Source organism: Pteropus medius, unplaced genomic scaffold (genome assembly GCF_902729225.1).
Source record: "Pteropus medius unplaced genomic scaffold, Ma_sr-lr_union100, whole genome shotgun sequence".
Classification (NCBI taxonomy): Eukaryota; Metazoa; Chordata; class Mammalia; order Chiroptera; family Pteropodidae; genus Pteropus; species Pteropus medius.
The window spans coordinates 4450321-4462969 of NW_024345600.1; positions in this window are offsets into that span (position 1 = coordinate 4450321).

Here is a 12649-nt window from a genome sequence, read left to right on the forward strand (position 1 = left end):
GTCCAGGGATTCTGAGATCTGTAGCTCTGGGCCATCAGTTTGAGGGTGGCTGAGGCTGTAAGGAATCATCTGTGACATCATATCCCGGACAGGAGAGGGCTTCTGAGACCCTCATTATCCATGTTTATACTGGAAAAAAAGATAATAAATATTTTGAGACTCTCAAGAAAGTTCTGTATTACCAGGAATTTTTTGTTCAATTTATAACTTCTTACACTCAATTGTTTTTAGTAAATACAAATCTCAAACAAATTTCTTACTTTCAGGTGTAATCCTCGGTGAACGACTCAAGCTGTCTTATTCTCTTAAAGCGACATATATAGTCATTTTTATAGGGTAAGAAAAGTTCATGGCCACTATAGAACTAAGCAAACGCTTAATCTAGGACCATAGCTGAGCCTTTCCTCTCTCTATTCAAGATGAGTACACAACAAACTCATCCGAACATTGTAAAAGTTTGTCTAGATTGCAGTTTTCTTATATAAGTGCCATGTGGTTTCATGGAGATAGATGGTAGGGAAGGAATTACTGTGGATTTTCTTTTCTATCCAAAGCTTCATGGCCCCTCTCCAGTATTGCTTCTTTATTATCAAGTGAAACTATATATATATAGTTTTATATATATATATTTATATATATAAAACTATATATATAAATATATAAACAAATATAAATATATAAGCATATATATGCTTATATAAATATATAAACATATAAATATATATATAAATATATAAACAAATATATAAATATATAAATAAATATAAACAAAATATATAAACAAATATAAATATATAAGCATATATATAAATATATATGCTTATATATTTATATTTGTTTATATATTTATATATATTTATTCCTCCTCTCCCACATCAAGGTTTTCATGTTAAGTTCCTGCACATAATTCTCCTTCATCTTTACCTACCACATATACCTGTTCACCTACACTTTCTGTTTGCCTCTTTTAACAAAGTGCAATATCTTTGTCATATTGGGTCATTAAGGCATCCAGCGAAAACCTCTAGTTGGAGAGATATATAAGGGATGGTGGGTGGAGGTGGACGGAGGAAGTAAGGAAGAGGAGGAGAAAAGGACGGAGATAGAGAAGGAGGAAGGAGTTGGGGGAGGGAAGGAGTGGAGGAGAGGTGAGGGGAGGGCAAAGAAGGGGAGAGATACTTGGGTCTGAAATATAGAATAGGTTGTTTTGAGATAAAAGGAAGTCCTGTCAGTAGAAATGTTAAAGTCTCTGGTGCTACCTATCAGAGCAGTTATGTGAGGGATTTCTGTGTTGAATGAGAAATTGAAACAGTCTGGAAAAGTCCCTTTATCGTCTGGTATAATTTGTAATAAAGAATTGTTGAAGTCTCAATTCACTTTGATGTTTGTAAAATTATAGCATGTCTATTAAGATGATATTCAAATTGGCCGTGGGATATTGGTCTCATGTCTGAATCTGTTTCTTTGGGGGTGTGTATCACTTTTTATGTTTATCTTTTTTCTTTATAGATGCTTCTGCCATTTCTGGGGGGACTTCATTTTTATTTTCCATTTGTTTTTATTGTTCTCTTTTTATATGTTATTTATTGAATTTTATTAATTCTGCTAATATCCTGACTGTTTAAAAAAGTTTAAATAATTTCTGGGCTTGCGCTTGTTTTTCCTGTTTATTCCCTAAGTCTCTGATTATTTCTTACTGAACTTAATTTCTTTTACTTTCTTTTTTTCTGTCTACTTGCCTAAGAAATTTCTTGCAAATGTTGTTTCATTCTTTATGTTTCACTACTTTGGAATGAGAGAATACAACTCTAAGGTCCTATTGTACCACTCCAAAAATGTAATTCTGCCCAAGGTTAAATGAAGTTAAGGAGACCCAAGGTTCAAAATCAGACACAGACTAGAAAGCCCTGTCAGTATTTAAAATAGGAAGTGGTTTACTACAGAAAATTATCTGCTTACAAAATCCTCATCATGAAGTTTCAAAAACCACAAAAAACCAATGCTAAAGGTCACAATGCTGCAACAATAAGGCTAGCAATTTTCAGGGGAGGCGCAAAGGCTCTACAAAACTAAATCTCCCATGAATAAGAGAACCTATCATTGATGGAACCTAGCCCAAATCGATCCTGAAAGGACTGTAGGAAATGTAGTTCAGTCTCCCAGTCTCAGTCAGTTCAGGGAGAGCATAAAAGGAGGCAGGAATGGTGAGGAATTGATAAGAAATAATGCAGTTCAGTTGCCTTTCTAGTGCAAAGGGAGCTAACTCTCTGCTTATCATGAACAGAACACCTACCAATTACACCTCAGGACTCCTCTAGCTACTTCTGTTTCTGTTCTTAACAGGGATTCTTCAGGGTGCTGTGTTAGAAGGCTTAACATTACTCCACATACTATACCAAGATTGCATCATTTTAGATATTAATTCCAAGTGTGGAAATCATCCTCTTCCTTACCCTTCTAAAAGCACACTACAACCACAATAGCTTTCCATTCATTCTCCCAAAATCTTATTTAACTTATTTGATATTGTTGTGGCGCAATCAATTCTAAGACCCACGGAGCCAATTGAGATGAATTATGAGCCTTTATCAGCCGGCTGGTGACTGACTCTCTACCACACAGGGTTTGAGGACATCAGCCCTGAGCTCCTAAAAGAGGCAGCTCATAAAGCCTAGAACCACAAACCTGGTTTAATATCAAACAAGCAAACAGATTAACCACACCCTAGTTAACATCAAACAAGCAAGCAGATTACAGAAGCAGAAGTTGGCTATTAGCACATCTTTGCCCAGAACCAAACCCTCAACAATATATAAGTTATATATCATGTGTAGGGCACCAATACTCTAGTCTTAATTTTCTTCCTAAGAAACCATTGTTTCTCAAAGATGCTTCCTGGCTAGTGATATGCCTAATGAACTTATTAAAAAACATACATTGTTAATGAATTTCTGTGACCTAAATTGAGATTCAAGATAGCCTAGTAGTTTTCTCCAATGAGTCATTACTTTCCTTATATTTGTATAAGTGAACATTTTATCATGGTTAATTTACAATTCAAAAGGAGTTATCTCTTATGCTGATGATGCCATGGAATAAAACGTCCAGAAACCTTTCATTTGCCACTCCTTTGATAAAATAACCATCAGATAAAGATGGTTCCATTGAACTATTATTATCTTTCCATATAATCCTCATATATCATTTAAATGTCAGCCACCCTCATTTTTCTCCTTTAACTTTGCATTTTCCATTATTTTCTTTACATTAATATTTTGGGTCATTATTATTAAAGTTTCAAATAGGCAAATATTTATATATATTTTAAAATATCTTACTAATGATTATTAAAATGGTGTTGCAGTTTTTCCTAATGTTTATTTATATGGGGGTTATAAACACTACATGAAAAAGATTAAAAGTATTGAACAGAGTTCTTCATAAGCAGGAAAGGACTTTTTTGTAGGAAAAAGATATGCTGGAATTATTGAGTATCTTTAGGCCTAAAACACTTGCCAACAAGCAATTCAATTTTCCCAACACCATCTATAAAGAAACTGTCTTTATCATTATGATATAGTCTTACCTCGTTTGTCATTGATTAATTGAGCATATAGTCATGGGTTTATTTCTAGGTTCTCTGCTCTCTTTCATTAATCTATGTGTCTGTTTTAAATCCAGTATCATATTGTTCTGATTACTATAGCCTTGTAGTATAGTTTGATATCAGGTAGCATGATAACTCCAACTTTGTTCTTCCTTCTCAAGATTGCTTTGACTATTCAGGGTCTTTTATGGTTTCATATATATTTTAGGATTATTTGTTCTAGTTCTGTGAAAAATGCCATTGGTATTTTGATAGGAGTTGCATTGAATCTGTAGATTGCTTTGAGTAGTATAGACATTTTAATGATGTTAATTCTTTCTATCCATGAGCATGGTATATCCTTCCATTTATTTGCATCTTTTCTTTCTTGGCTGTCTTACAGTTTTCTGAGTATAGGTTTTTGCCTTCTTGGTCAAATTTATTCCTAGGCATTTTATTATTTTTGATGTAATTGTGAATGAGATTATTTTCTTAAATTCTCTTTCTAATAGTTTGTTATTGGTGTATAAAAATGCAACTTATTTCTAAATATTAATTTTGTATCCTGTTACTTTACTGAATTCACTTCTCAGTTCTAACAGTTTTTTTTTTTTTTATTAGATCTTTAGGGTTCTCTCCATATAGTATCATGTCATCTGCAATTAATGACAGTTTTACTTCTTCCTTTCCAATTTGATGGTTTTTCTTTTTCTTTTCTGATTGCCATGGCTACATTTTTAACCACTATGTTGAATGGAAGTGGTGAAAGTGGACATCCCTGTCTTGTTCCTGATGTTAATTAAAAAGCTTTCCAATTTTCCCCATTGAGTGTGAAGTTAACTGTGGATTTGTCATATATGGTCTTTATTATGTTGAGATGTGTTCCCTTTATTCCTACTTTGCTGAGAGTTTTCATCAAAAATGGATGTTGGATTTTTGTCAAATGTTTTTTCTAAATCTATTGGTATGATCATATAATTTGTATTCTTCATCTTTTTTATATGGTGTACTACATTAATCAATTTGCAGATATTAAACAAATTCTACTTGATCATGGTGCATGATCTTTTTAATGTATTGTTGAAGTTGGTTTGTAATATTTTATTGAGAATTTTTGCATCTTTGTTCATTAGGAATATTGGATTATAATTCACTCTTTTTTTTTGTATTGTCAATGTCTGGTTTTGGAATCAGGATAACCTGGATTTGTAAAATGAATTTAGGAACCTTCCCTCCTCTTCAATTTTTGGAATAGTTTGAAAAGTTTGTGTATTAATTCTCCTTTGAATGTATGGTAAAATTTGCTTATGAAGCCATCTGGTCCAGGACTTTTTGTTGGGAGTTTTTTGACTACTGGTTTAATTTTGTTAGTAGTTATCAGTCTGTTAAGATTTTCTTTCTTCCTGATTCAGTCTTGGAATATTGTATGTTTCTAGAAATTTATCCATTTCTTCCAGGTTGTTGAATTTATTAGGATGTAATTGTTTTCACTATTTTCTAATAATCCTTTGTATTTCAGTGTGGTAGGCTGTCACTTCCATTTCTGATTTTATTTATTTGGGCCCTCTTTCTGTTTTTCTTAATGAGTCTAGTTAAAGTTTTATAAATTTTGTTTGTTCTTTTATAGAACCAACTCATGGTTTCATGATCTTTTCTTTTCTTTTTCTTTTTTGGATAGAGTTTTAATAAAATGTCAGCTGACAAGTTTTACACAGATAAGTTTTCACATTTTGTTTTCTTTCTTTTTTTTTTTTTTAAGATTTTATTTCACTTCTTTCCACTCTGATCTTTATTGTTTTCTTTCTTCTTTTATTTTATGCTTTGTTGTTCTTTTTCTGGTTCCTTTAGGTGAAAGCTTAGATTGATTATTTGAGATTTTTCTTGTTTCTTGAGATGGGCCTGTATTGCTATAAATTTCCTTCTTAGAACTGGTTTGGCTGTGTTCTACAGATTTTGAGTTGTTGTGTTTTTACTTTTATTTGTCTCAAAGTATCTTAATTTAATTTTGATCTCATTTATTGTTTAATAGCATGGTCTTTGGTCTAATTGTGTTTGTGTATTTTTCAGTTTTTGTAATTGATTTCTAGTTTCACAGCATTGTAAACAGAGAAGATGCTTTGGTATAATTTTAATCTTCTTAAATTTATTGAGACTTGTTTTGTAGACCCTACATGTGGTCTATCCTGGGAAATGTTTCATGTGCACTTGAAAAAAATGTATACCCTACTGCTTTTTGAGAAATGTCCTAGCAATCTCAATTAAGTTCATCTGGTCTAATGTGTCATTTAAGGCCACTGTTTTCTTGTTCATTTTCTGTCTGGATAATATTTCTTTTGATGTCAATGGAGTGTTAAAGTCCCCTACTATTATTGTCTTACTAATAGTGAATTTCTCCCTTTGTGTCTCTCTATATTTGCTTTATATATTTAGGAGCTCCTACATTGGGTGCATACATATTTACAAGAATTATATCCTCTTGTTGAAAAGATCTCTTTATCATTATGAAGTGCCCTTCTTTGTCTCTTATTACAGCCTGAGTTTTAAAGTCTATTTGTTCTGATATAAGTATTGCTCCTCAGCTTATTTTTTTATTTCCATTTGCATAAAATATCTTTTCCCTTTACTTTCAGACTGTGTGTATTTTTTGATCTCTTGTAGACAGCATATAGCACATATATGGGTCTTTTTTTTTTTAATCCATTTAGCCACCGTATGCCTTTTGACTGGAGCATTTAATCTATTGACATGTATGTAAGGTAATTATAGATAGGTACATGCTTATTGCCATTTTATTAATTGTTTTCTGATGGTTTTTGTAGTTATTTTCTGCTTCTTTTGTATTCTCTTGCTCTCTTCTGTATGTTGATAACTTTCTATAGTGTTATGTTTGGATTCCTTTCTCCTAATTTCTTGTATATCTCTTATAGATTTTTGGTGTTCAGTTACCATTTGCTTCATAGATACCAAGCTAATAGTTGATAGTCACTTCAGTTTGAACACATTCTAAAATCACTACAATTTTTACTCATCACCTTCACATTTATGTTTCTGTCATCATTTTTTGCTTCTTTTGTGCATGTCTCTTAATTTATTATTGTAATTACATATATCTTCTTATTTTTGTCTTTTAACCTTTGTACTAGCTTTATAGTTGGTTCATGTACTCTTTTACTAAGTATTTGTCTTTGTCAATGAGAATTTTTTCTTTCCTATACTTTCTTATTCATATTTCTGATCTTTTCTTTTCTTCCCGAAGATGGCCCTTTAACATTTCTTGTAATACTGATTTAGCAGTGATGAACTCCTTTAGCTTTTTCTGGTCTGGAAACCTTTTATCTCTCCTTTGATTGTAAATGATAGCCTTGCCGAGTAGAGTAAGCTTAGCTGTAGATCTTTGCCTTTCATTACTTTGAATATTTTGTGCCATTTCCTTCTGGCCTGCAGAGTTTCTGTTGAGAAATCAGCTGATAGTTTCTGTTGAGAAATCAGCTGATAGCAGCTCCCTTGTAACTAGCTTCTCTTGCTACTTTTAAAATTCTCTCCATGTCTTTAACCTTTGGCATTTTAATTAAGATGTGTCTTGGTGTGAGTCTCTTTGGACTCATTTTGTTTGGGACTCTACACTTCCTGGACTTGTATGTCTATTTCCTTTGCCAGGTTAGGGAAGTTTTCAGTCATTGTTTTTTCAAATAGGGGTTCAATCCCTTGCTCTTCCTCTTTTCCTTCAGGTACCCCATATGATGTGAATAGTGGTACAATTGTTATAGTCCCAGAGATCCATTAAACTATTTTCAGCTTTTAATACCTTTTTCTTTTAGCTGTTCCCATTGGGTCTTTTCCATTACCTTGTTTTTCAGGTTACTTATTTGATCCTCTGCTTCATCTAATGTGCTGTCAATTTCTTCTAAGGTATTATTCATATCAGTTATTATATTCTTAATTTCTGTCTGGTTCTTTTTTTGTTCATTTGTTTATCTTCTACCTTCTTTTATGTTTTCTATATCTTTATTGCAGTTATCATTGAATTTATTTATTTTTCCCTTAACTTCATTGAGCATCTTATAACCAATGTTTTGAACTCTGCATCTGGTAGATTGCTTGTCTGTTTTGTTGAGTTCTCTTTTTAGAGTTTGGTTCTCTTTTTTCATTTGGGACATGTTTTTTTTTTCCTGTCCTTTCATTTTGGATGACTCTCTGGTTTTGTTTTTATGTATTAGGTAAGTCTACTACACCATCCAGTATTGACAGAGTAGATTTATGTAGAAAGAGTCCTATGGGGCCCAGTCGCATAGTCTCTCAGGTCACCTGAGCTGAGTGCTCCAGAGGTATCCCTTGTGTCAAGTGTGTGTGCCCTCCTGTTGTAGTTCAGCCTCTGAACTACGCTGTTGGCATGTCCATGGTTGGGTTTGACCCTTAAGCTGATTGGCTATGAAGACTGGCCATCGATTATAAAAGATGAACTTTTGTGAAGAGGCTGACCCTATGGAGCAGCAGATAATTGAGTAGGGCCCTGATGCCAGCCAAATTTGTCCTTCAAGTATGTCTTTTGTGGAACTAATTGTAGCTGGCCACTGGGTGTGTTGTAGCTGGCCACTGGATGTGTTGGTTCTGGAGCCTTTTGGGGAGGGGCTCTGGCATAGGCCAATGTCAGCATGTGCCAGGCTGGGGCCTCCTGGTGGTGCTACAAAATGCTCTGAGGTTGGTTGCCACTTGTGCTGGGTTTGGGACCCTTTGGAGGGGCACCATGATGTGAGCTGAGGCCGCCATATGTGCTGGGCTTGTGGCTGCTTAGTTGAAGCTAATTCTAGGCTATGTCTGGCTGCCATTTAAATCAGGCTTGGCACCACCTGATGGGAGTTACAATGCAAATTGAGACCGGTTGCCACTTGTGTAGAGCTATTTAGCAAAAGCTACAAGGCATGCTGAGACCAGCCACTGCTTGTTTGGGATTTGTGGACCTTTGAGAGATTTATGAAAAGTCTGTAGCATGAGCTGAGGCAGGCAACTTTTGTGGAGGAGTACTGGAACAGTCTTGGTTCTGGACAGTGAATTAGGTGGTGCAGGGCCTCAGGGAATCACCAGGGAGGGTTGAACTGTGTTAGCTAGGTTAATGGAGAGCACTGATTTGCTGCCCACCTGTGCCATGGCAGCTGGGTGAGAGGAGAGTTCAACACAGGAACAATGGCACCTACCAATATTTTCCTTGGAGAGAGTTGCCCCAACCCTACCCCTCCAGCCCTCGCCCCGAAGTTAATCAACTTAATTCCTCCTCATACGTTCCTGCTGCTTTTCAAGCTGCCGCCTCTTGCTGAAGATTAGAGCTAGTGAATCTGTGTGCAGGACCTTTAAGATGAGTGCCTAGGTCTCCAGCAGTCCATTGTCTTTCTTAGGTGCAATTCCTTTTGGTTCACAGCCAGATATCATTTATGGGGACTTCTCTTTCCGGCAGTGATGCCCAGAGGTTGGGGAGCTCAGTGTGGGTCTGGGACCCCTCTGAGCTGAGCTGTAGGGGAACTTCTACAGCTGAGGTATCCATTCTGATTCTTAATCACCACAGTGTGAGTATGGGACCTGCCCATTCCATGTCTTTGTCTCTCCTAACAGTCTCAGGGTAGCTTCTCCATTATATTCTTAGTTATTGGAGTTCTGTTTAGCTAGTCTTCAGGAGATTCTCAACGATGGTTGTCCTCTAATTTAGTTGTAATTATGGTTTGCTCATGGGAGGAAGCAAGCACAGACTTTACCTACTTTGCTATCTTGACTGGAAGTTTGACCTAATTGTGACATAAATTTAAGAAGTACTCAAAGAAGGATAAAAATGTGTCTAATAGACTTAGGACCTAGCATGAGGAAGCTCCTACTGGTCAAATGTGAGACAATTTGTGCACCAATGTAAATAATGTTAGTAATAGGCTATAATCCTTCAATAAAGTGAAAACTCATGTATTTATATTGAATAAACAAATTTATAAATAAGTGGGGGAACAGGAAAAGCTCTTTTTTACTGTAGAATTTCAATAAATAAAATAGAAATTATAGATTTAAAATTTACTGTTTGGTAATTATCATAGTAATAATTGATTCAAGGAAGATAATAAATGGATGCTATCATTAGTAAGTGGGGGCATGACGGAATGAGCAGGTTGGCAAATCCTGTCCCCTAAAAGAAACTATAAAACTAAATGTAATTGAAAAAAAACTATTTCAGAACTGTGGAAATTGATCAAAGGCAAAAAACAATTTGAGGACTGTCTAATTATGAACTTTGGGTAAGAAGAGTGAGAATCTGCCTCCAATATTGCTGCTACTCTAAGCTTCACAAAACTTCCAATATTTTTTATATTTCTCAAAACTCTCTATTTTTGTCCTTACTGCAAAAAAATATATATCTAACTGTTGACATACATACTCCTACCATGTCCGCCTTCTCCCAAATGGCAGGATAAATAAAAAACAAACCCTTACCAACATGCCAAGAGTTTTGAGGTAGTATCTTTATGAGACTACTTCTTTCTGAGTCTTAAGAAATAATTCTTGAATCCTCTTTTATATGCTCGCATAGAGGTACTCATAACGTGAAAACAGATTTGTCATTGGAAATAAGAAGACCATAAAATAGAGTTTCTGGTACTTGAAAGGAGAAGTCATTATTAAAGCTGAGGTCGTTTTTCCTTGTTACTTCTTTATCACGTTTGAATATGAAATGACAAAGGAAGTTATAAAATCTGCCTGAAAACTACCACAAAATAAGGGGAACTATAAACTGCCACCCTGAATTTTCAGAGATTCATATTTCACATTAAAAGATTTATGTGGATTTTACTTAAAAGATAAAATATATTACTAGGTTTGTTGACTTTAGCATACATATTACAACAACTTATGTTAAAGGGCTCAGAGAGAAATTACATTGCTCAAAGCCGGATTCTCTATGAAAGTTTTGTTGATGTTGACATGAACCTGGATAAAAACATGTTTGAAAATATTCTATAATCTATGAAAATATATAAAATGGAGTCCTTGGAAAATTAGTTTTTTAGTGTTCATGAAAATGTGAAAAAAAAGTTTAGTTCTCAAATGAGTTTGAAAAACATTGATTTAAATGATTTAAAACATTTGATGGAAAACAAGAAGGGGCTTCTCAGCTCACAGTGATTGTTCTATGTTCTAATGGTCTATATGTCTTACACTGTTTATTTGGAAAGAATTTTTTTCTCCCTGATATTTGATATATTAATACTTAGAGCTCACATCTTACAACTCTATGACTCCCTAATTATAGTGACAAGTCTAAGGAAAGGCCAACAAGTCCATGAAAGTGTATATTAGGATTTTTCATACCATATTTCCATATGGAGTAGCCTGTCATACAGAAATTAAAATGACACATAAAGAAACAAAGACTTTAGATAAATAACTAGCCCTAATAAATATCCATTGCTAATTTCAAGACCACATTTTTCCTTGCCCCTTCCTTGTCAACCTGAATACATGGCAGACCACATAACAAAGGTTAAATAAAATTATGCTTCAATTAACACTAAATGTATTTTGGAGAAATCTAATTAAATCTCAGAGATTGTTAGATATGAGCTAGCTATGCCTCTGGTGTAGTGTCTTTTTTCTCAGAACAGAGGTAAACACCCAAAGTCAGAAACAATTAGAACAGGAAAAACATTTTCTAGGAAAACTTGAGATAAAACAGGTCAGGAGAGAAATATAATTTACTTTCCAGGATAAGATCAAATAATTGGGAGAATGAAGGATACAAAGGACAGGTACTGAAACTTGGTCTTGTATCTAGTTCCTCAGCCACATTTCCTAAAATTTTCGAAATGTGGAATGACTGAAAATAATTTTGCTATTTGACATTTTAATGCAGACACAATCCAGAACAAACTATTTCTGATAAATTTTTGAACTTTGATCTCACAGAAGTGAGAACTAAAAACATAAAACATGAAAATCTAGTTATCAATATTCTTGGACAGAACATTTGTACCAACTCCTGCTTTCACAAAAATTTGTTTCTGTTTTGGGATCCTTCCATTTCCAGTCTCCAAAGTTATCTCCCTCAGACACTTGGCAGCAGATCTTAATCTAAATGTTTGAATCTTTCTTAACTTTATAATGGGCGAGTACAATGAATGTGATAACCTTTGATTTTGGATGGTAGCTAGATATTCTTCTTCAAGGTCTTTCATAAGATAGTAATCAAGTTGTCAATTGGGGCTTTGGTTTCACTTGAAGACTAGACCCAGGAAGGATCTGCTTCCGTGGTTACTGTTATGGACTAATTGTGTCCCCGCAAATTTTTAGTTTAGGACCTTTAAGGAGGTAATTAAAGTTAAATTAAGTTTTAAGTGTGGGGCCCCAATCCAATAGGATTGGTATCCTTATAGGAAGAGAAGAAAGGACCAGGGAGCTCTCTTTTTTTACATGCACACAGAGGAAAGGCCATGTGAGAACATGGTGCGAATATGGCCATCTGAAAGCCAGGAAGAGACCTCTCACTACACAACAAATTTGCCAGTGCCATAATCATGAACGTTTAGCCTCCCAAGCTATAAGGAAATAAATTTGAGTTGGTTAAGTCACCCAATCTGGTGTAATTTGATTATGGCAGCCCAGGCAGATTGACACAATCACTAATAAGGTTGTGGCAGGATTCAGTTACTCAAAGGACATTGTACTGAAGGACTCAGTTTCTTTCTGAGTTAAAGGTTATATTCAGTTCCTTGCCATATTGATCTCTCCGCAGGGAAGAGAGGATGTGAGCTCTTGTAGTAAGAGAGAGAATACTAGAAAGAGGGAATCACAGTCATTTATAAGCTCATCTTGAAAGTGATATCTCAGCACTATTGCCATATTCTACTCATTAGAAGCAAGTCACTAGTTCCAGCCCACAAAAAGGGGAGGGGATTACACAGGGCGTGAATACTTGAAGAAATTTTGGAAGACGTTGGTAATCATTTCAAGAAGAATCTAAAACAAAGAGTGAAGAAAAATAAAACAGGACATCTAAAAGCTATGAGGCAACATGTAACAGTGTAACATACTTAT